This window comes from Coturnix japonica, chromosome 13, assembly GCF_001577835.2.
Source record: "Coturnix japonica isolate 7356 chromosome 13, Coturnix japonica 2.1, whole genome shotgun sequence".
Lineage (NCBI taxonomy): Eukaryota > Metazoa > Chordata > Aves > Galliformes > Phasianidae > Coturnix > Coturnix japonica.
In genome coordinates this window covers 14,819,238-14,843,687 of record NC_029528.1, presented here as the reverse complement: position 1 = coordinate 14,843,687, position 24,450 = coordinate 14,819,238, and the positions used below count along the sequence as shown (strand labels likewise).

The 24,450-nt window shown below is 50.7% G+C and overlaps 1 pseudogene; it reads left to right on the top strand.

The window, feature by feature from the left end:
* Window positions 1–7,218: 7,218 nt before the first annotated feature.
* On the top strand, window positions 7,219–24,387 carry LOC107320266 (annotated as a pseudogene).
* The last annotated feature ends 63 nt before the right edge of the window (window positions 24,388–24,450 follow it).

The following is a 24,450-nucleotide window of genomic DNA, read 5'->3' as shown; positions in this document are numbered from 1 at the left end:
CGCTCGGGCGAGAGCGTGTCCGCAGCAGCTGACGCCTTGCAGCGCCAGCTTTCTCTTGCGCGAGATCGCCGTGAGCACCACGTCGTGGCGAGTAGGAGCGCAGGAAGCGCAGGAACCCGTCGATGCCACACAAGTTGCAGGCCGCGACGCCCGCAAACACGCCGCGGCCGAAGGAGGCCGGGCACGCCCGTAAGCCCAGCGCCACTCGACGCAGGCGGCAGCGCCAGCCCAGCAGCGCAGATAAGCGAGAAAGCAGGACCACGCCGCCACGGCCAGCAACCACCAGCCGCGTACAGGCTGCCCGCGGGCTCCGCCGGCGCCCGCCGCGCTGCCAGCGTCCGACCAGCAGCTCGGCCACGCTCTCAGCCCCACCACACCAGTCAGCGCTGGCCAGTGGCCGACAAGCGCCGGCCGCCGCGTCCTTCACCACCACCACCAGGCGTGCCCGAGCCGCGTCCGGCCAGCGGCGAGCCGAGCAATGCGCACCTCGCACGCTTTGCAGCCCCACGCGGACAAGCCCGGCTCCTCGCCTTGGCCAGCTCTTACGACGCACGCTTTCTGCCCCGCGTCCCCGCTCCACCCCCACCACCTTGCACCAGCGCGCCGGGCTCGCCGAGCCCGCCAGCTCCAGCACGACCAGCCCCACGAGCCGACCCGGACCCGACCGGAGCCCGAAGCGGCCGCGCCGCCGGAGGTGGCGGGACAGCACCTGCGGCGCGTTGTCGTTCTCGTCCCGATCAGCCAGCCGCACCGAACACGTTGCATCTGAGCGCGGGCGCCGCCGTCTCCCCGCACCCAAGCCTCCACCCTCGCCGCACCCTCCTTCGTAGTCGAACGAGCGCCACGCGCCGTCACAGCCGCCCTCTCCGCCTGCCACCGACACGTAGGACGAGACGCGGCAGCGACCCGCAGCCGCCCTCCCGCAGCGTATAGCGCACGCCCGCGCGTTTCTGCCCCCAGTCCACGTACCCACCGCGCACCGTCCACACCAGCGCAGCCCCTCCGCGTTGTTTCGGACAGCCGGGCCGCTTAGCGCGCCTCTCGAACACCGGCGCGTATGTCGTTCACGTCACACCGCAGCGCCAGCACACGCGCCAATCCGCAGCCGGCGACCCGCCGTCGCGCCCGACACCGTCACGTTTTACTCCGACGCCCGCTCGCGGTTCCAGCTCCGCGCCGTCACAACGCTGTAAGTAGTCGTCCAGCGCCCCGCTCCAGACGGACACGACGCCCTCGCCAGGCTTGCCACCTCACACTTCCCCGTTTGGCCCGAGTCGCGTTCCTGCACGTGCATCAGGGCCACCCACCGATCCCGGCAACGCTCCTCCGAGTTCTCGCTCAGCCGCCGACCGCCACCAGAATCTCGGGCGCTTGTCGATTCACGTCTTGTCACAAGATCGACACTTTCGTTTGTGTGTCCGAAAAAGATTCACCAACCGTCTCTGTGCCTGTAACTCCATTTCATAGATTCCATTTCGCTCGAAGTCCTAGATTCCTCATCAACCCTGATCGCTCCAGCTATCCGGGTTCCAGAATGGAAAGATTTCGGATCGAAGGTGCGTTTGCTTTATTCAGCGATATTTGACGTCTCCGTTGGTTCACGTCATCGGGGTGGTGGCGTGACGAGCTGACAGCGTGGAGGCCCACGGCACGTCCTCCGGCACCCTACCGTACCTGTACACCGCCCTGGCTGACGCGGGGCGCCTGTTTGTCGTTGGGCGCTCCGCACAGCCACGCGGTATTCGCGCAGTGGCCCGTCCGGCCGGGTTCGGCGCCTGTCGCTCCCCTCAGCAATGCAGCTCGTGAAACGCCGCCTCCTCCCGGTCCAGCGCCTGCCAGCACAGCTTCGGGACCGCTTGTCCGCCGTCCGCGCTCCTGTCTGACGGACAGCGAGAAGTGCTCCGTCGCCGCTCAGCGATTAGCTCTGCAGGGAAATTTCACACCTAGCGTCGGGGTCGTGGCAATCGGCAGAGGAATCGAGTCCCCAGTGCTGTCATCTCGCTCATTTTTTCCTCCACTCCAACTTTCTTGAAGCTGGCGCGTTCTCGTGAAATGTCCGTGATTTCCACATCGCATTGCAAAACCTTCATCTCGCCTCCACGATCAGCTCACAGCGCAGCAACGCATTTCATCTCCTGCACCGGCACACTGCTCCCTGTCTATACCTCTCGGCCAATCACAAGTTGCCGCTGTTCGCTGCACAAGAGGAAATACTTGCGTCCTGCTTTGAGCACCACCGGCGCCGCGGTTGCCGAGCGCCGCCAAGCTCCACGCCAAGGTTCACCTTGGCCACGTCGCCCACAACGACCCTTGGCAGCTTCCTCGGCACCGAGTAGCGCAGTGCCCACCGCCGCCTCCGCACGCCGCCACCAACACAGACACGCAGCGCCGCTGCCTTTCCGGCCCCAGCGCCTTCTCTGGCCGCCGCACATCTCCCCACCGCCCGCCCGCTCTACTCACACTCGCCGCTTCCGCCGCTCCGCCTTCCGACTTCTTCCTTCACTTTTTCCTCTCGCCTTCTACTTCCTCTCCCGTTGTTCGCGGCCAGGTGCCGTCCGGTCCCGTCGCCCCTCGCCTTCCTGCAGCACCGCTCCGGACCCGCGGGCCGCTACGGAGCCGCTCCGGACACCCGACAATGCAAATCGAGAGAGCGAGCCGGCCGCAGCGTGGCGGCCTGCCTGGCAGCGCTCCGCTATTTTTCTCCATCCGTGCGTGATTACAGCGGCGCCCGCAGCCGCTGCCCATGCACTGCAACGCACGGCTCCATCAAAGTAACCGTAGGGAAGCGCTGGACCAGGAAGTTTCTTTTACAGACATAGCACCAATTGCTGAATTCCCTTTCTGCACTCGTGTTCTGTCATGTTCTTTTTGTGTATCTTCAACATGTTCATGATGATGAGAATTAAATGGCACCCTCTCGCATCTTTTCTGTAAACCGCATGGATTGTATAGTTCTTTTGACTTCTTCCTCTTTTGGCAGAAGTGATATTTCCAGCCGATGATTGTCAATATTAGTCTATGTAGTCCTTTCCTCCAATGTCAATTTTCCTCCTCCATTCTTGCAGGGTGTACGAATAATCCAAAGTGCTAACATTCCTTGAACTTTTTACCCTTCCTGTTCAGTGTCTCCCAATAGATATGATAAATGCACCCTTTAGAAAATAGTTAAGCAAAGCAAACACTCTCCCTCCTCCATGTCCGTCCATTAGCCAGCTGGCGCTGCTCTCCCTATACTTCCTGCTAGAGAGAAAAAGGTTTCATACCTTCTGTTTCTGTGTTTAACTCCATGAACAGCACAACGTTTTGCAATGCTATTAGAAAAATATAGCATACTTGGCAGTACAAAGTGTGCTTCAGCACACACTGAGCGATACTATGATAGAAGAGGTTTGTTTTGCAAATTCATGATGACCGCGCCAACGAGGACAGTCACTTCATTGGAAAAAAAAAAAAAAAAGCTTACACATGCAGATGATGGTCTTTACCTCATTACTCTGAAAAGTTATAACTGTAATGCATCATCTGTCACGTTAGGGATGACCTCTGGAAAAGATCTCTGAGGAGGACCTGGTTCTGGGCCTAGACAAGTTGGCCATCGAGCAGCAGGTGCGCCCTTGTCAGGCACAAAGCCAGTGGTATATTAGGTGCATCAAGAACACAGTGTGGCAAACAGGGGAGGTGAAATCCTCCCACTCTTTACCACTGCCCATGGTTGAGGTTCACATTAAGTAATACTGCCCAGTTCGGGCTTCTCAAGTTCAAAAAGAATAGAAGATCTTACAGAGACCAGCAGGGAACCATGAAGGTCAGTGTCTGGGGCATCATGCCCTGTACATGGAAAGAGCGGAAAACCTTGAGACTGTTCCAGTCTGGAAGAAGAGAAGGCTGAGATGATCTCATCAAGCGTTTATAAAATTATCCCAAGTGATGCTATTCAGTCACATGTGACAATGCTCTTTCTGGTTGATAGGTAGCAATAGACAAGAGTGTGGAGCAAACTGGAACACAGAAATTCCATAAGCACTCCACAAAGAAAATGTTTTCACCATATCAGTGGACAACCGAGCCCTGGAGAAGCCGTTCCAGAAGAGGTGGTGAGTCATCCTATCTTGGAATATTCAAACTCACCTGGATGCTCTCCTGGTGCAACCTACTGTAGGCTGCTGTTTTAGCAGCGAGTTGGACTCAATATCTGTTGTGGTTCCAAAGTCTCAACCCTCTGCACTTCTGTCGATTCTGTGATACAGGAACTATGAATGTCCTGTGTTCCAAATCCTTATCAAAGCATCTTTCAACAATGCACAGTTCCATCGGAGGCATCAGCTTTGGACATGAAGAAAAGATTGTTATTTGAAGCCCACAGGAATAGAAGGACCATGATGCAAGACCCCTTTTCATAGCCTCCATTCTACAGGCCCAACATTCCTGAGAAATTTGCGAGACATTCTTTTTCAAATGTTCTGCTCATTTCTTCAAATTATCTTTATCATACTTTTTAATCCGCCGCATAAAATGTCTTCCACGGTGCTTGGAGACCCTGACAAGAAGAAGGAATGGGTCTCCTACATCACAGTTCAGCTCATGAGCCTTCTCCAGAAATAATGGACACGTGAACCATGACCTCATGGAAACAAGCCTGAAAATGTAATTTTGACCAGGTCGGAACTTCAACACAACAACACAAGGATACTGTATGTTTAAACGCTGTAATTCACACAGAAATTACTAAAAGCCATAATGTAACCACAATAATTATAAGGCCATTCATTCGTGTTTCATGTGCAATTCACCATGCAAATATCTTATACAGGAAACTATCAATGCTATTAAAGAGAGGAACCAGAGATCCCAGCATTCATGTATATCATGGCATCAACTATAACATCAAACTAGTGCTCTGGCAAAACCACACTGAGACACACTATTTCCCAGTACAAATTCACACCATCCCTCTTAGTACCCATACATCAAAAGCCTTCAGTCTACACACAACGAACATATATTTGGCTTGTAATATAGATTATAGTATAGTATATAAGTATATATATATGTCACCCACAGGCAAGAGCATTTCATTCCAAAGGTCATTTTAAAGGTAAAGTATATTCCCATCTATTGTTCTCAACATCTTAAATGTTTCAAGGTAATCAAACTTAAAAGGCATCCCTCCAGGTCTATAGCGATATTTTCCAGTCTGCTAAAGGATTATGTGACACACTGCAGTCTGTTCTTAACCTAAACTAAAGAAGAAATGAGGCGCCCAACGAGGCCGCTCCGCTGCGCGGGGAAGACGCAGCCGCCCACCGCGACTCCGAGCCCGACGCCCTCACGGTGAGTGATGCGACCGCGGCGGACCCCGAGTCTCTCCCTCCCCACTCGATTCTCGCTGGGTGCGTTGCCTCTTTACCGGGATTCCCCTTTCTTTTTTTCTGTCATTAACTCAGATTTTCCCTGTTTTTGAGAGTTGTTTCTGTCTCTACCGGGTAGTGTTTCAAATGGGGTGGCATTCGAAGGTCTGTTTTGATGATATTCTTACTGAAAATCCTTAAACTGTTTTACGTTTTCTACTGCCTCCCAGCTCATTTCACGCAGTTCTTTTCTGTCCACTACAGCAGCAAATGACCCGACTCACCTGTTGGATGAGACAACTGGGAGTTGTGTCTTGATGTAGTTCATTAGATGGAACACTTTTCCTGTGTTAGTCTTTGGTTTTCTACTTGTCAGTTTTTCAATGTGTGCATTTTGCTTTACACTATCCTGTGGTTGTGTTATTGATGCAGTGGTTGTTGGTTCAAGCATTTTTCCTTCTTATTTGGGGTAACAGGTGGATTTCATTTACACTTGCTATGAGTTTATGGCATCTCTGTAGAGATAGAATGCTTGATGTGTGGGATGTGATTTGAGATGGGTCTTGAAATTATAGGAGCGACTGCATAGATGGAACTGTTAAAATGTTACTAAGCGCTCTGCAGGTGTTGAGGGAGGGAGCAACTTTGTACCCATGTATGGTAAGTCTTTGTTTAGCTGGCTGATAAAATGGTTGGGCAGCTGCTCTTTTGTCCCTGTTTTCTATCAACCAATATTCAAGACAATTCTAAAAGTTATAATTGAGATTTATCCAGTGATGTGTGTGCTGGGCTCCTGTAGGAAAGGTGAGTCTATGAAGTCTGTCATCTCAGTGGTGGAGCAAACTTTGCTAGGATGCAAGTGCCATCACAGTAGCACCACTATGTCTTCATCACTTGAATTTCATGTTGCACAATATTTGATGAGGCAGAAGAATGAGATCTGAAGAGCAAATGTGACGCCCTTTTCTTCTGTATTTTCCATGGTATTTCCTTTTTTGTTGTTAAGCTCTCCATGATGATATGTTGAGGGAAGAAATGTCCCTGTATCCACCCTTGTCATGGTCTTTGCACTTGTAATAGAGAACCAGGCTGGGCAACTGGTCCTTTGAAGCTGTTTGGTATTAACAAATATTGAAGGTAGTCATAAGAGTATTATTTGGGATTAACTTGGGGATGCTGGATGTGAAGAGCTTGTGGAGGAAAAAGGATTGTTTGAACTTTGACCTGGCAGAAATGGAGCAGACTTTGCTAGAAGGTAACTGGTAAGATAAGAGCCGCTTTGTGAGTTCATTACTTAAACTTCCTGTGGAACAGTATTTGCTGAGTTAGGAAATTGAGATCTGGATAGAGGCCAGCAGGTCTTTAAGTTCTCTGATTTTCTCAGTGTTGCCTTTTATTTCTGTGTGAAGGCCTAAACTGCACTACAGTGTGGAAGGGAATTCTTATTGGTCCTGAAGACCTCTTATTTGCTGTCAGAGTGTGAAAACTGTTTCCATGGATGACTTGAATATTCACAGCAGTCGGGACAAATAGTTGCATATAGCTAAGTTCCCATAAAATCATATTCTTGCCAACAACAGACATATTACTTGAAGCTGAATATGTGCATGGTGCAAGTAAAGGCTGTGAATGTAGAGCAAGGATGGTGACTGTCTCATATCTATGCGGAAAGCAAGTGGGTCAGCAGCAATATTCTTTGGGTAATTATTTGATTTCATAGCTGTTGCCAATGCCTGCTGTACTCATGCACCTTTTTATCCTGGTTTCAGTGTCTTGCATGCTAATGGTAATCCTGTGATGATATATATATATATATATATATATATATATATATATATATATATATATATATATTTTTTTTCTGTTTACATAGAGTGATAGAGTGCGTACCCATAATGACTTCTAATGCTCAGGTAAAGCTTCCTTATTCTATTTTTCTTGAGGTGAAAACCTCTACTGTGTAGTCCAGAAGACTACATAGCAGCTCATAGTGCAGTGCTGGAAAGCAGAGGAAAAATGAATAGTTGAATGATTGCAATCAAAGTCGGTGGAGTTCATGATGGAGATGCTGCTTCTGCAAATGTGAGATAATACTCAGAATTCTTTAGAGATAGAATTAAAAGTAAGGATTCCTGCTATGTGTTAGAAACATCAGATCCAAGAAGTGATTTCAATCTCCATGACTATGATGACCTTGAAGGAAGAAATGATTGTCTTGTCCCCTCCAAGAAGAAATTAACTTATGAAAAGCAAATGAAGATGCAGCTTGATCTGTCAGTGACTTCCAAGTGCTCTGGGAGGTGACTTCTTAAAGCAGAGTTGTGTCAATGCAACTGTACACTGCATCAGTACCTCTCAGATGGGAGAGCTGGAAGTTTGTTTCTTTACTCATACATGCAGAAATGCCATGTGGAGCCAAGAGAACAGATTGCAGGAAAATATTTAGAGAACACAGCCATGCTTTTCTACACATTGTTCAGTGGAGTGGCAACAGAAGATCATCAGGCATTGAATAGGCCCATCATCTCTGATATACCTGTGGCATGCTGGCTACTCGGAAACATGTGAGAAGCTGACATGGAGAGCTGGTGGCCAATCCCACAATGTTTGGCTGGCCTGAGGGGAGCTGATGGGAAAAATCGTTTGGTTTGAGAACTCTGTTTTCTGTTATACTTGGGTATGTGCCCAGCACATGAAATCCCCTTCCTGCACGAGACTGAAAAAGAGTGTTGCCTTTCTAAAGGCAGTTGAAATGGAAACAACAGAGATCATAAATGTATGCGGCACTCAGATTATTAAAGACATGTGAAAAACTTCGGAATATTATATTCACGAAGGACTGCAAGAAGAATCAGGACATGTTCTGGGAGAGAGAGCTTCTGCAGAAACAGGTTAATACTCAGAAGTGTTAAGAGATGGAATAAACCACAAGGATTGTCCTTCTTCTGAATGAAGTGAAGAGAAACTCTACCGTCTGTATGGAATGAGCTCCCTCAAAAAAATACTGTGACATCTCAATCGACTACAGAACCAAAAGATGAAAAGAAATGGTAGAAATGTTACGAAGATGCCGAGAGAGCACAGAGCCCGGTGGTTGTGCGGTCCCGGCGGTTCGCCCGGCAGAGGCAGCGGCGGCGCTCGGTGGAGCCGTGCGTGCAGTGCCGGGCGGCGGCTGCGGGCGCCGCTGTTCACCACGGAGCAGAGCAAGGAGCGGAGCGCTGCAGGCAGCCCCGCCCGCTGCGGCCCGGCTCGCTCTCTCCATCGCTGTGTCGGATTCCGGGCGGGCTGCGAGAGGCCCCGCGGTGCGGAGCGGTGCTGCAGGGAGGCGGAGGGACCGGACGGCACCGGCCGCGAAAACGGAAACGGAGAAGAAGGCGACAGAGAATCCGAACAAGAAGTCGGAGGCGGAGCAGCGCGGAAGCGGCGAGTGTGAGGTGGCTGCGGGGCCGTGCGGGAGATGTGCGCGGCCAGAGAAGGGCGCTGGGGCCGGAGGCAGCGGGCGCTGCTGTGCTGCGTGTTGGTGGCGGCGAGGCGGCGTGGGGCCAGCATGCGCTACTCGGTGCCCGTGAGGAGCTGCCCAAGCTCGTTCAGTGGGCGAACCGTGGGCCAAGCGACCTGGCGCTGGAGCTGGCGGCGCTCGGCAACCGCGGCGCCCGAGTGGTGTCCAACGGCAGGACGCAGTATTTCGCTCTGCACTGCGAACAGCGGCCAACTTGGTGACGCGCAGAGGATAGAAGGGAGGCCAGCTGTGCCGGTGCACGGAGAAGCGGGCTCGCGCTGTGAGCTGATCGTGGAGGAGGAGATGAACGGTTTATGCAATCGAGTGGAAATCACTGACATCAACGACAACGCGCCCATCATTTGAAGAATCAGAAAAAGAACTGCGAATTAGCGAAACGACAGCCCCAGGTCACGGTTTCTTCTAGCAGAGGCTCACGACCCGGACGTGGGTAAGAATTCCCTCCAGAGCTACTCTCTGAGGGCGACGAGCACTTCTCTCTGTCCGTGCAGAACAGAGCCGACGGAGAAGCGTCTCGAGCTGTGCTGGCCTAAGGCGCTGGCACGTGAGGAGGCGCGTTTCACGAGCTGACTGCTGAGGGCGAGCGACGCGGCGCCGCTCGGACGGGCACGGCGCGAATCCGCGTGGCGTGTGCTGGACGCCAACGACAACGTCGCCCGGTTCATAGCCAAGGCGGTGCTACACCGGTGCGAGTGCCCGAGAGCGTGGCCCTGGGCATCCACGTGTACTCAGCGTCAACCGCCACTCGACGACGAGGAGACCAATGGGAAGTAAGTTATCCTGAGGAAAATGGTCAAACGAAGCGAACGAATTCTTCCACCTGGAAAACCCGATACTGAGCGATCAGGCTGGTGAAGAACCTAGACTACGAGGAAGGAGACTCATATGAACTCGAGGTGCAGGCGAGAGACGGAGGGGAGCTATTCGATACAGCGAAGGTGTCGATTTCGGTGACGGACGTGAACGACAACGCCCCGAAGAATGTTCGGGTGCGGGTCGAGCTGTGAGCAGAGTCTTCGGAGGACGCCGTTGCCGGGACGGTGAGTTGGCCCTGCTGCAACGTGCAGGACGGACTCGAGGCGGCAACGCGGGAGTGCGGCTGCAGCCTGGGCGAGGGCGTCCCGATTAACGTCGTCGCTGGTAGGACGGGCGCTGGAAGATACTACAGAGTGTGTGACGGCAGGGAGCTGTGGACGCGCGGAGCGGCCGTCGGAGTACAACGTGACGGTGCGGGCGGCGGACGGGCGAGGTCGCCGGCCGCTGCGGAGCGGGCGGTGCTGGCGCTGCGGGTGCTGGATCGGTGGAACGACACGCGCGGTGTCGCGGAGGCGCCGCTACAGCCCCGGCTGGCAGAGAACAACGCGGGGGTCGCGCTGGTCGGACGGTGCGCGCGTGGGACGCCGGGACTGGGGGAGAACGCCGCGCGCGCTACGCGTTGCGGAGGGCGCGCTGCGGTAGCGCGCCGCTCTGGTCCATCGTGTCGGTGCACGCGCGAGACGGGGCGCGCTGTACGCGCTTATGCTGGCGCTCGTTCGAGCTACAGTTGAGGAGGTTCGACGAGGTGTGAGCTGTGGAGATGCGGGCGGAGTGACGAGCCGCGGCGCCGCCGCCTCATATATCGGAGGCACATCTGCTGAGAACAGATGTTCTCGGTAGCAGTTGGCTTGATCGCGTGCGGACGTCGAACGACAGACGTCGCCCGCAGTGGGCTGTTTACCCGGCCCCCGTCCGGCGCGCGCCCGATGCCCGCGACTTCGGGCTGCCCGTGGTCTGGGGACTTCCGGTTTCCGGGCATCGTGGGCCTGGTCGGGCTTGCTGAAGTCTTGAGCGCCGCCTGCCTCGGCCGGAGCCCGTGGTCAGCGCTTTGTCTGCCACACTGTCTTATTTCTGTGTCGGCTGCTGAGACGGCGGACTCAGCGATGGACCTTGGGAATTACGGGCTTTAATTTTTCTATTTGTGCGTTACCTTCTGATGCCCGCTTGCGCCTTAACGTTGCTCGATCGCTATTATCAGTTATGATCTGCGTATATTCTTTAAGCGCATTCATTATGTCTCAAGTGACGCACTGTAACTGAATGTTCCAGTTAGTAATTTAATATATACTATGCATATCTAACTGTTTCCCGTCGTGTGTCGTTACGAGCTCTGACCATAAGCGCTACGTGTGTTTTGATATATGTCTAGGCGAGCCTCCTTTGATATTCATCATTAATTTGACTCTTAGTGGCGTCTGATTAGATATCTGTTCCCGCGTCTTAGAGTCGAGATCTTAGTTATAGCTATAGCGAATAGTTTAGTCGGTTCGGTTGGTGTGCCTCGGCAGCTTTTCTGGCCGACGGCACTGCTGACGGTCCGTGCTGGCCGAAGAGCGGTGGCCGAGCCTGTGTCGGAGCTGGCAGGCGCGGCGCCGCGCCGAGCCCGCGGGCAGCCTGAGCGCTGGCTTGGTTGTGCCGTGGCGGCGTGTCTGCCTCTTCCTCGGCTTCCTGCCTGCTTGTCTGGCCGCTGGCTTATCGCCTGAACGCCGCTGCGACCTGGCACGGCTGCCCCCCAATACCTTCGCCGCCGGCGTGTTGCGCTGGCGTCCGTCCTCTGCACTTCGTGCATCGATCGGCAGTCCCGCGCCTTCTGCCTCCGTACTCGCACTGACGTCGTCGCTCACGGCCGTGACTCGCGGCAAGAGCCGAGCTGCGCTTGCAAGGCCGGCAGCTGCATGGACACGACTCCCGGCCGGCCGGCGCGCCCCAACGAGGCCGCTCCGCTGCGCGGGGAAGACGCAGCCGCCCACCGCGACTCCGAGCCCGACGCCCTCACGGTGAGTGATGCGACCGCGGCGTTTCCCGTGTCTCTCCCTCTTCTTTTGCCTGTAGTTTGGAATTTGATGTTCCCCTTTATCATGTTTTGTTTCCCTGCTCCATGCTTCTATTGGTGGCAAGGTTGTTGATATTTTATGTCTCCTTATCTCCGTTAGTTCAAACTCTCGTTGGCTCCTGACATCCCTAGTTTGCACCGACTTTTTATCCTTACATCCTCAATATGCCTTGGGGCTCTTTTGTATTTTGCCTTTCGAGTACCTTTTAGTTATTTGGCATTCTATATGCTGACGGTGTTTTTGGTCTAACTGGCTTATGAATTGAACGAACAAATCCTCATTTAGCAATATATATTTTTCTGTTATCACCATCTAATACAATCTTTGCATTCCGTAGTGTTTTCCAATGTCTTTGAGATTCTGTGTGTGAATGGACTGTGATGAAAGCAGGGCTTGTTTCTTGATGTTTCTCAGTCTATTATCAATCTCCTGATGACCTGATTACGGTAGATCTGGGCGTGTATTTTCCAACCCTTTCTATGTCCTCTCCATTACTCTTTTATCACTTTACTGTCTAGTTTCATAATGTTTGGGCAGATCCAAGAGTGATGTCTCTACAGTGTCAGTGCTCTTCACCACTTTAGTACATTCGACGTTTCTGCCTTCTTTTCACGTTCTAAAAGCAAATCACAGTGTAGTTGATGGCCCTCTCTAGACTGGAATATTATTTGTAGATGTCCAATGGTGGAGCTCTTTCCATATGTGCCTTAAATGCTTAGTGTTGCCAGTAGGAGCAATATTTTTTGGTTTCTGTAAAATATCAGTGAGTGAAATCAAGTTAATGCCTAGTGCTGCTATTGTTGATCATGGAAGGAAAGTCTGTATATGTTGAAAAAAGGGAGTGCGAGGCTGATGTTGAGCCCAAGAAGTATTTTTTTAACGTGGTTTGGAGAAGAATACAGTTTGATTTTATACCTGGTGCAAAGTTCTGAGCTGTTTGCACTACAGTTCTTATTTCCCTGTTATTAGGGACAGCGGCTGTCCCTGGAATTTAAGATTTCAGCCCAATTCTACATGAAACAGTTCTTTATAGCTAGAATGTCATATAATCCCAGTGTGAAACCTCATTTATCCATTTCTAGTTTCCTCTGTCTCTGTCATGTACTTTTCCTTCATTGTGATTTTCATGTATTCAGGCCTCTACTTCCTGGATGGTCGTGTTTCATATTTTCATGTTTTATACTAATATTTTTACTAGCTGTCCTAAGGTGTTTCTTGTAGGAAACAAGGTATACTAAATAACTGTGCTATACAATATGTCCCTTGGCAGTGATCTTCTGGTAACAGAAGCAATGTGTGTTAGACACGGCTTTGCCCATTGGTCATTGGTATGTGTCAGCAGTATTACTTATACATACATGTTTTTAGACAATATGTCTGTCTTCCTGCTCGTACATTCTCTTCTTAAAGGCAAACATAAATTCCTAGGGATAACTGGCTCTTGGTCTGCTTTTGACCCTTTTGCTTTTCTCATCTGGAAGAACTCCGGTATGAACATCAAAAGTCCATGATTAGACTCACCACAGTTAAGGAATCTCATCTATGAGTGGCACATTGAAGGAATATGTGAGTAATTGTGTTTGGGGGGCAGTAGATAAGATGCCAGGTCTCCCAGCTTAAGGTGTGTTTTGAAAACAAGAGGGAAGGGGAGGTACTAATCCAGATCCTGCTGAGAGTGAAAATGTTCTTTGTTAGTTGTGGAGTTTCTTGGAGTAGGTGGGAGTTGGAACTGATGATCCTTGCGAGTCCCTCCCAGTTTGGGATATCCTGTGATTCTGTGGTTGTGTTTTCTGTTTCTGGAAAATGCTCTTCAATTGGAAAATGATACATTTTATCATATTACAGGATACAAAACATATTACAGGAAATTCTTCCTTCCTTTGAGAAGGTATTAATCATCTCAACACAATATTTTCTGTGTGAGGAAAAAAGAAGCATAAGGTTAAACAGGATATCATATAGTTTGTCAGAAGAACTAACTTCCAAAATAGGCCCAAGAGAAGAGGCTTCAGCTTATGGTTAGTTTATTACTGTGTGCTTACATTATCATTATGAGTTTGCTTATTACGAGTTTTCTTTGGCTGCCACCTTAGACACTGCATTGTTTAGGGTTGGATAACTTCCAAACAGCACATGTGCTTGGTGTGTCAGGTGTGATGGTCTTGAAACAGAAGATTAATGACCCCATATATAATTTCTGCTTCCCATTTCAGCCCTTCACAACTTCTCTGCATGATGGTATGTTAAGGGAAAAACATGTCCTTATACACACGCCTGACATGACCTTTGTACATGTAGTGGATAAACAGGCTGGGTTACTGGTCGTTTGAATCTATGTGTTGTCAACAAATGCTGAGGACAATCATAGGAGATTTGGGAATGGCTTGGGGATGCTGTATGCGAAGAGCCTGTGGAGGAAAGTGTATTGCTTGAACATTGACTTCACAGGAATGGAACGGACTTTGCTGGAAGGTAATTGGTATGATAAGAGCCACTCTGTGGATTCATCATTTGTCAGCTTTGCCTTGTTTGTAGTCAAAGGTTAAACTAGTCTGCAGTGTGGATGAGTGGTCTTAATAGACTGGATGACATGACTTGAATGTTTACAGCAGTCATGAAAAGGACTTGAATATGCTGTGTTTCCTTCTACTGTCTCTGAATGAAGTGCTCTTGAAAGAAGCTGACTTGTGGCGTCATGTTGAATGTATACATAATGCAAGAAAAGGTTGTGAATGCAGAGCAAGGATGGTGAGTGGCTGCATTTGAATGTGAACAGGTTAGTCAGAAGTGACACTGTGTGGACAATGGTTTGATTTCATAGTTGGTGTTAAGACCATTCATTTTTATTTATTTATTTATTTATTATGGTACAGTATTAGTAATCCTCTGATGGCAAAATTTGTGTCTGTATGTAGAATGATAGTGCATATCTCTAATGGCTTACAAATTTTGTATGATACCTCTCATGCATCTAGATGTGATGTTGTGATGTAGAGTTTCTTCATAGCTGTAATTCTGTTTGTAGGCCTTCTTCCCAGGGTTGTTGTGTTCCACGTTTCCAATTTGCTAGACAGAGAATATGCATTTGGAAGTGATAAGGCTGTGCTGCAGAAACTCCTGACCTTCTATGAGCAAGTCTCAGCAAACACATGATTACAGAATGTTATGTGTGTCAAAACTGAGATGGAATCCATCATGGTTTGCAATGTTAGAGTAGTATGTTTACATTGATGATGGACTTGACAGTCCTGAAGGTCTTTTGGAACCTGAAAAATTCTGGTTTTTTGCTTCTATGGTTTCCTGAAATAATTTGGAGAAGTTCCTTTATTACCTCTTTTTCATTTGAAGTTCAATATTATTGGAGATGAGTGGCAGAGTTGGAAACTTTCTGAGAAGTGGTGATTTTTTCCTAAAATGAAATCCTCTACTGTGCAGTTTAAGGGAATGATTTGAGGCCCTACTTGCAGCTTAAAAACCAATTGGCTTCCAGATGTTGTAGGATTGAATTTGAGTGTCTACAGGGATGACCATTATTCCTTCTTGAGGAGTTTCTTAACCACAATTCTCTCTGAATACTTCTATGTGTTGTTTGACTGATGGTAGCATTGTCTGCCTTTATATTCATGTTCCTATGTTGAATTCAAAAAAGTAACAAAGATGGTGTTGTACTTTTCCTTTTTTTTTACTTACAGTAATGTGTTTTCTGTTCATGAGCCTTGTTCACATCAGTCACTAGCTTGGTATTTCAGAAGAGTCAGAGCTGGTGTGGAATGACAGAGCTGTGCGGGTAACTCATTGCTCTCTTTTTATTAATTTCTCTGTTGCAGACTTAGACCTTAAAAGACTGTGCATTAGAATTGTGGAAATGAGGGGGTCATTTCCATGCTTTCCTTATGTAAAGCGGTCAAGGATAAAACTTGTATATATTTAACTTTCCAAACAGTGTCAGTAAATTAAGAGCTCTTTCCGTTGTCCTAAACAGTAGGGATGTGGAAACTGTCCACGATGCTGATAAAAGTCAGATATTTCAGAGTGCCATATGGCAGCTTGGCTTAGAGTTTGGAAAATGGTTGGGTTAAGAAGCTCTGTACGGCCTCTTGAAAGCAAACTTCTTGTCTAGATTTCCTTTCACATCTGATGCCAGTGCCTGCAACTATTTCTGCTATGATCCCTGTTTCTTTGTCCTTAGAGGCAGCGTCGGTTCCCTCTTTATCAAGTACATAGCAAAAACCACATCTGTAGAGCAGGCCTGAGAAGTGAAAGAAGGAGAATGCAGCTGGAGGCACTGACTTCTGTGATGCTGACTGGAAAGACGATTGGAAGAGTGTTATGGGGGAAGATGTTCCCTGAAAACACTGATCTAGGGTCATACTAGATCCTGTATAGTGCTATTGTATTACACCTGCATACACACCTGGATGCATGTCTCTGATGTGACAAGGTTTCCTTCACACCAGGTACCATGGTGTTTTCTTCCAGTGTATGGATAGGTATCTTGTTAGAAATTGAAGTGAACTGAAAGTAAGGCCTGAGTTTTCAACTGTTCCAATCTCTAAGCATGTGAACACACTAGAAGGATCTGATGGGTGTCAACTGTCGAAAGACTGACAGAAATTATTTCTCTGTCACTTCTGTGTAGGTGCTCACTTGTGCATATCTTATTTTTCCAAATGCTAGAGATGAATCTTCTTGCAACACGGACATAGGGTTCACAGGCAGTACAAATGCATCAAGCTATCCCTTGAATCAGGAAGACTGACGGGTCAGCAGTGGATTTCTCTATACCAAGTTTTGATTGTTTGTATTGTGTCGAGGTTGGTGTCTCTATCACTTGGTCCCGTTCTTTCAGTGTCATGGCATTCAAGAATGACAGTCTTGTTTGTATGAGTCTTCAACCAACACCACTGGATGTGAAATCATGATGAGGTAAGATGCAGCCTGAATTTTCACTGGCTCATTTTAAGGCAAAATTGTGTCAATGAAACTATACATTGCAACAGCGCCCCCTACAGGGACAAGCTGCTTCTTCATAATTAGAATTGAAAATGTTTGAAATGACCGAGCTACTCCTTTGCAGGAAGGAAAATAGCCATGCTCCTCTACCCATTGTTGCAATCAAGAGGTAGCAAAAGGTCGTGAAGCATTGCATACATCCTTGAAATCTTAAAGCCCTGTGGCGTGATAATTACATGAGGATGTGGTACAGACTTGTCTGCAATGATCTTGGACACCTCTTGTGAGTTGTTCTCATTTCTTGGAGGCCTGGAGACAGAGTCTGCCTTCTCAGTGGGATCAAGGGAAATCCAGGCTCCTTGTCTAACACAATAATAGGGCACTACTTGGATTGGAAACACGTCTGCATGATGCACTAGAAAATGTGCAAAGGACACGCCCTTAATGATGTGTTATACATACAGGAGAACAGGTTGCTGTAGGCTGTTGACACTAAAAGAACAAGAGATGGAGGAAATGTGATAGTTTTGTAAAGGCAACTGAAACAGAAACAGGAGAGATCATGAATTTCATGCAACAATCAGATTAATGACGTCTGGAAAACTTTGGAACATTACCTTCATGAGTGACTGCAAGAAGAATCTCTGGACATCCGAAAGGAGACAGTCCTTGTGCGAAAAGGGGCTATGACTCAGAAGTGTTAGGAGATGTAATAAGCAACAAAAGTTCTCCTTGTTCTGGGTGAGAATTAACGGACTGAAGAGCAATTCTGCAGCCTGTATGGAATAAGCACCATCAACGGAACGTAGCTCGTCCCAGTCGAATCGAAAAACATCGGATGAAAAGGAATGTAGAAGAATATGAACAAAATGCTGACAGGAGCAGCTCGGTGGAGCCGTGCGTGCAGTGCCGGGCGGCGGCTGCGGGCGCCGCTGTTCACCACGGAGGAGAAAAAAAGCGGAGCGCTGCAGGCAGCCCCCCCGTCTGCGCGCCGCGGCCTCGGCTCGTCTCCATCGCTGTGTCGGCACGTCCGGGCGGGCTTGAGATCGCCCCGCGGTGCGGAGCGGTGCGCAGAGAGCAGAAGAACCGGACGGTCACCGGCCGCGGAAACGCGAGCCAGAGAACAGGCGAGAGAGAATCGAACAAAGAATTCGGAGCGGAGCGGCGCGGACGCGGCGAGTTGTGAGGTGGCGGGGGGCCGTGCGGAGAGTGTGCGCGCAAGAAGGGCGCTGGGGCCCGGAGGCAGCGGGCGCTGCCTGTGCCCGCCCGCAGTTTGACTCCTGCCGGCCCCATCACGTCCGTGCTTTGCAACTTCTATGGACCCGGCGGATCGCATGGCTCCTGCGTGTTGCGTGGCCACGGCGTGGGAGCGCGGACGTGGGGGCAGCTGAGCGGCGCTACTCGGTAGCCCCGAGGAGCATGCCCAAGGGCTCGTTCGTGGGCGACCGTGCCAAGGTGACTCTGTTGAGGCGCGGAGCTGGCGGCGCTCGCAACTGTTTGCTCGGTTGGGCGCCGGAGTGGTGTCCCAAGGCCCAGGTACGCAGTATTCCGCTCTGCATGCGAACAGGCCGTCCTTTGTGGAGTTGTGACGTGGTGGGCTCGAGAAGGCATAGATTGCGGAGGTTGGTGGGTAGGGCTGTTGTTGTGAGCGTGGGCCGTGGGCGTGCAAGGATTGTAGAAATTGGCGTGCGATGCTGGCGGCATGTGAAGCCTGATTCGTGGGAGATGTACGCGAGATGAAAGTTTATGCAATCGCAAGTAGAAATCACAGACGTTAACAGACAACACGCCCAGCTCGAGAAACGAGTTGAAAGGGAATAGCCTGAAGCTGAGAAATATAAAGTGCGGATGGGGTCTAACAAGTCTCTGTTGGCGGGTTGAGTTCGTGCGGTAGCGGTGATGTTGGTTGCGATTGCGCTGTCGAGTTATAGAGGCGTCAAGGTACTCACGATGATCGCGGTGTGTGTGGTGCAAAGTACCAGGTTTGCCGCGGGCGGTTCGTTTGGTTGTCAGAGCTATCGTCGCTGAGCGCGACGAGCCACTTCTCCAGCTGTCCGTGCAGACAGGAGCCGACGGCGAGAAGCGTCCCGAGCTGGTGCTGGGCCAAGCGCTGGGGTTTATGGGGGAGGTCCGGGGTGAGATGGATGTTGTGGTGTGTCGTGGGCGGGTGTGTTGCCGATGCGATTGTGCTGTTGTTCTGCTGAGGGCGCAGCGACGCGGGAATCCGGCTCGGAACGGTGCACGACCAGGATATCGTGTGTGTGGTGTTGTTGTTGTTTTCTTGTTTGGTTGGTGGGTTTGTGATGTTGTCTTTGTGTGGTGGCGCGTTTGTTCGGGAGTAGTGTTTGTTCGTTGTGCCGCAGTCGTGGCTGTGGCTTGATCGTCTCTAAGTCGAACATGATCGACTGCGCGACCGCGGACATTACGGTGTTGGTGTCTGTTGGGTTCGGTATGTTTTTGTTTGGTTGGTTGGTTGGGGTTGGTTGGGCAGAGCGGGTTCTTTCTTGTGGGGTGGTTGTTTGGTGTGTTTCGGCGGGGCGTCTGGTTCTGGGGTGGTGTGATTTGTGGTGTTGGTAACATGGGTGGGGGTGTGTTTGCGTTCTACGCACTCACGGTTTGTTTTGGGTGGTGATTGGTTTTTTTGTTGGGTTGTTGTCGCGGGAAGCTCGCCGGACCTGGCGTTCAGCCAGGCGGTGTACACGGTGCGAGTGCCCGAGGACGTTGCCCGTGGGATCCACGTTGCTCAGCGTCACCGCCACCGACAATGACGATGGAGTCAATGGTGAAGTGAAGTTCTCGCTTAAGGTACCCACAGAAGCGACATCCCGAAATCTTCTTATGTGGAGCCCGATAGTGGAGCGATCAGCCCTAGTGAAGAACCTGGATTACGAGGAAGAAGACACTCACGCATTCGAGGTTGCAGCACATGACGGTGGTGGTCGTTTCGACATTGCCAAAACAAAGTGTCGATCTCGGTGACAGACGTTGAACGACAACGCGCCGAGACTTATTTCGGGTGCGCGTCGGCGCTGAGCGATCGATCTCGGGGACGCGTTGCCCCCATGTCGCGGAGGACGGTGGGCCCTGCTGCACGTGCAGGACCGCGAACTCGGGCGCCAAACGGGGAAGGTGCGGTGCAAGCCTGGGCGAGGGCGTCCCGTTCCGAGCGTGGAGCGGGCGCTGGGACGAACGCTACCTACAGCGGTGTGACGGCGCGGGGAGCTGGACCGCGAGCGGGCGGTCGGAGTACACGTTGACCACGTGGCGGACAGCGGCGGACGGCGGCAATGCGCGGCGCTGCGGAAGCGGCTCGCGGTGTCTGGCGACTGCGGGTGCTGGACGTGAACGACAACGCCACGCGTGTATTCGCGGGAGGCCGCGCTACAGCGCCACCGGCTGGCCGAGAACAACGCGGAGGGCGCGCTAAGAGATAGACATGACGGTGCGCTGCGTGGGACGCGGACTGGGGGCAGAACGCGCGCGTTGCGCTACCGGCTGCGGGGGCGCCTGCGGGGCGGCAGCCGCTCTCGTCCTACGTGTCGGTTGCAGGCGGAGACGGGCGCGCCTGTACGCGCTGCGCTCGTTTCGACTCACAGGAGGTGCGCGGAGAGGTGGGAGCTGTGGGGTGCGGGCGAGGACGGCGGCGCGCCGCCGCTCCCAGCAGCAGTGTCGGTGCGGCTGCTGATCGCGGACGTAGAACGACAACGCGCCGCAGGTGCTGTACCCGCCCCCGCCGGCGGCGCCGCCCGCTTCGGGCTCCGGGTCGGGCTCCGGGTCGGGCTCGTGGGGCTGGTCGGGCGTGGAGCTGGCGCCGCGCTCGGCGGAGCCCGGCGCGCTGGTGGCCAAGGTGGTGGCGGTGGACGCGGACGCGGGGCAGAACGCGTGGCTGTCGTACGAGCTGGCCAAGGCGACGGAGCCGGGGCTGTTCCGCGTGGGGCTGCACAGCGGCGAGGTGCGCACGGCTCGCTCGCCGCTGGCCCGCGACGCGGCGCGGCACAGCCTGGTGGTGGTGGTGAAGGACCGCGGGCGGCCGGCGCTGTCGGCCACGGCCACGCTGACGGTGGTGCTGGCCGAGAGCGTGGCCGAGCTGCTGTCGGAGCTGGGCAGCGCGCGGCGCGCCGGCCGGAGCCCGCGGAGCAGCCGACGCGCTGGCTGGTGCTGGCCGTGGCGGCCGTGTCCTGCCTCTTCCTCGCCTTCCTGCTGCTGCTGCTGGCGCTGCGCCTGCGCCGCTGGCGCCTGGCACGGCTGCCCCCGCTCCTTCGGCCGCCGGCGTGTTGCGCGGGCGTCCCGGCCTCGCACTTCGTGGGCATCGACGGCGTCCGCGCCTTCCTGCGCTCCTACTCGCACGACGTGTCGCTCACGGCCGACTCGCGCAAGAGCCAGCTGCTGCAAGGCCGGCAGCTGCTGCGACACGCTCCCGGCCCGGCCGGCCGCCCAACGAGGCCGCTCCGCTGCGCGGGGAAGACGCAGCCGCCCACCGCGACTCCGAGCCCGACGCCCTCACGGTGAGTGATGCGACCGCGGTGACCTTCATTATCCTCCCTCCCCGCTCTGGTAGATTCAACATTTTTACCTCTTTTCTCCTCAAACTCTAAAGTCAGCTCTCAGTGTAGGTAAACAATTTATTCAAGACTGCTATGTCCTTGATTAATGTATAATGGGGGAGTTGTTTCCATGCATGGCAATAATGTTTTCTTCTGTCAGTCGGAAGTGTTTCACGTTCTTATGTTTTTGTAAGGTGTCACTGAATGAAATGTTGTTGTACACGATCAAGACAGTGCCTATTGCTATTATGGTTGATTGTGTTGGTGAAGTCTGTATGTCGAGAAAAGGGTGTGAGAGACTGGACTTAATGCTAGGAAATAGGTGATTAGGATGGTTTTGAGAAGGGTATGGTTTGATGTCATAGCTGGTGCTATGTTTGTGATGTTTGACCCGCAATCCTAGTTTACTTGTCATGAGAGGCTGTGATAGTCCCCTGGAAAGGAAGATTTCACAGGATTTGTATGTGGAACTCTAATTTACTGCTAGAATGGCATATAATGGCAGTGTGAAAGCTCTTGTATCCGTCTCTAGTTTACTGTAGGCCTGTATGTGATATAGACTTCCTCCAGCTCATTCTTTATTTTTCTCTGCTCTCTCCCACAACAGCAGGTGATCCATCTCACTTGTTGGTTGTTACTTGCAGCTGTTCATTAGGTTTCGGGTATCTCTGGTATTTGATTTTCATTGACATACTGGTTGATTTATTAAGGCTTGTATTTTGTGTATTGCAGTCATGTAGGTGTGACATCAACACAGTCGTTGTTGATCCAAGCATTCCTTCCTTTTTTAATTCAGTTACCAGTTAAAGAAATACAGAGTTGTCATTGCACATAGTTCATTATCTGGAGCTGTTATTGCGTGTCTCACCTTTAGTTATCAAGTTGTTGACTTGTCAGTGTGATATTTGAGCAATAGGATGCAGTACTTACAGCACTGATACAGCACATTTTAATATAATCCACTGTTCATCAACTTTCACATTTGGGGAACAGTTGGATTTTATGAACACTGTTACTGCTGGTTTTCTGCCCTTTGTTTTCTGCTTTCCTAATGGTTGGATAGGTAAAGGAATGACATCTGTGTAGAAACAGGGCAGATATGAAAGAGTTGAATTTGCTCTCGTTTTATCTGTACAGATGATTGGTGTCCGTGGTGGGTTTTTATGTTTTATTTGCAGAAGTACGTTATCCTATAATCTACAATGCATTCCTTCACTTCATTACATTTCTTGTTGGTGTTTCTTCCGAGACTTCTGTAGGTCTGATATCCCTCAAAACATGGAAGATTCCTCAGAACTGTTGGTCAGGGAGGTGAAACATCCATCCATATGTTGTATGTTCTCAGCTGTCAAGACTTTGATATGTTTATGTTTCCTTAAAACGTAACTGAATGAAACGCTCAGGCTGCATGTGATGTATCACGTAAGGTTGGGTGCTGACTGGGATTTTCTTGCTATGAAAATGAGAGCCTGCTGTAAAGCCTGTGAAATAGGTGGGTTATTGTGGTTTTGTCAGGGCAGTGTTTTGATGTTATAGCTCATAGCAAGGCCTGTGCCATTTACAATATGACCTTGGCTTCCCTGTCCTTAAGAGTAAGTTAGAGCCCCATAAATAAAAGCTGTTTATGAGGCTGTGTATGCAGAACAGTATTTTTCTGGTTAGAATGGTAAAATAGCTTTGAGAGTCTTCATTTTCCTACATGAACTTCAATGTAACCTTGTGATGTAAAATTTCTTCTTAGCCATCATTATCTATTCAGGCCTTTACTTCCCAGAAGGATTTGGATCACATTTCTGATTTCTGGAGAGGGCTTTTACATTTGGCGGTGTAAGTGTTGTAATGTAGGAAATCCTTCCTTCCCTTGATGAGACTTCAATGAGCAGAGGACTTACTGTAGTGTAACCGAACAGGCAGGTCATTCCTCTCACAGTGGGATGATGGAGAGAACTGGAAAGAAAATAGAACTCCTGGTCTGAGGTAACATTCTCTGTGTGTATATATATGCAAATATACAATGCAATGATTAGGCCAACTCCCATCTAATAATACAAATATACAATAATAATACAGCTGCTCGCTGACCAACATCTCTCTGGCAGTTTGAGCTCTCCCATCCACCTATGAATGCCCAGACTTCCCTGAGCAGCATCCACCCACTGGCCCACTCTACACAGCTTTGTGTTGTCATGCAGTGTGGAATAACCCCATGCCCAAATCAGGCCAACTGTCCTCGCTCTGCTCTTCCACCTTCTGCATGGCCAGGATAGCAGGGCCTCTTCTACCATGGGGTGACCCTGCCCAGACCCAACCTGGGTGCTCTTCTGTCCCTCAATAATGACCAAAACATCAATGTGTGATAAACAGACTGAGCTGGAACCAAGACAAGACTGAAAGTAATTTGTGAGAATAAGGGGAAGAAGGGAATTAAAAGTCTAAGCAGAATATCTTACAGTTTCCTCAGAAAAAGGCCTATGCCAAGGAACTAAAACTACAGTTACTTTATTTCTCAGAGATTCGAAGGCTGATCCTACTTTGATTGCCTCCTTATTCTTTGTGTTGTGAGCAGGATGAGGCATCTTCTTGATAGCAGATGTACTTGATGGGTAGGGTGAGCTTGTCTTGGAACAGAACATAATGACCCTGTGTATAACTTATAAACTGAAATGGAGTATTTTACAAGTTGATAGTGATTGTACAAGGAGGTCAGTATTTAATCACAGACAGGAAAATTAGGCTGGATGATAATAGGAAATATTAGCTCTTACTGCAGTGGGGCACTGGCACAGGTGCTGTTTTCTGTGTGAGATACATTCCAACAAAGACCATCATGTAGGATATTAAAAATGATTGAGGAAATCTTCTTGCAAGTGAACATGGTACTTGGGCTATTGGTAGGAGCTGGAATGAAGAGGAAAATGTCGCTGGAGGATGGAATGAAGAATCTTTGCAGTTCATGGCAGAGATTGTGTATGCATGAAAGAAAGAGAAGACTCACAAGTACTCACCAGTGGGAATAGATAAGATTGTCCTTTCAAAGCGTGAGACACACAGACGAGCTCTCTGCTATCTTTCGATGACGAAAACCATGAAGAAGAGGAGGAATCCGGTAGTCAGCAGCAAGAAGCGAATGACAGAAGAAAGTTAAATACGGAGATATTAAAACATGCTGAGAGAGCATAGACTGCGTTGTGCGGTCCCGGCGGTTCCCCCGGCAG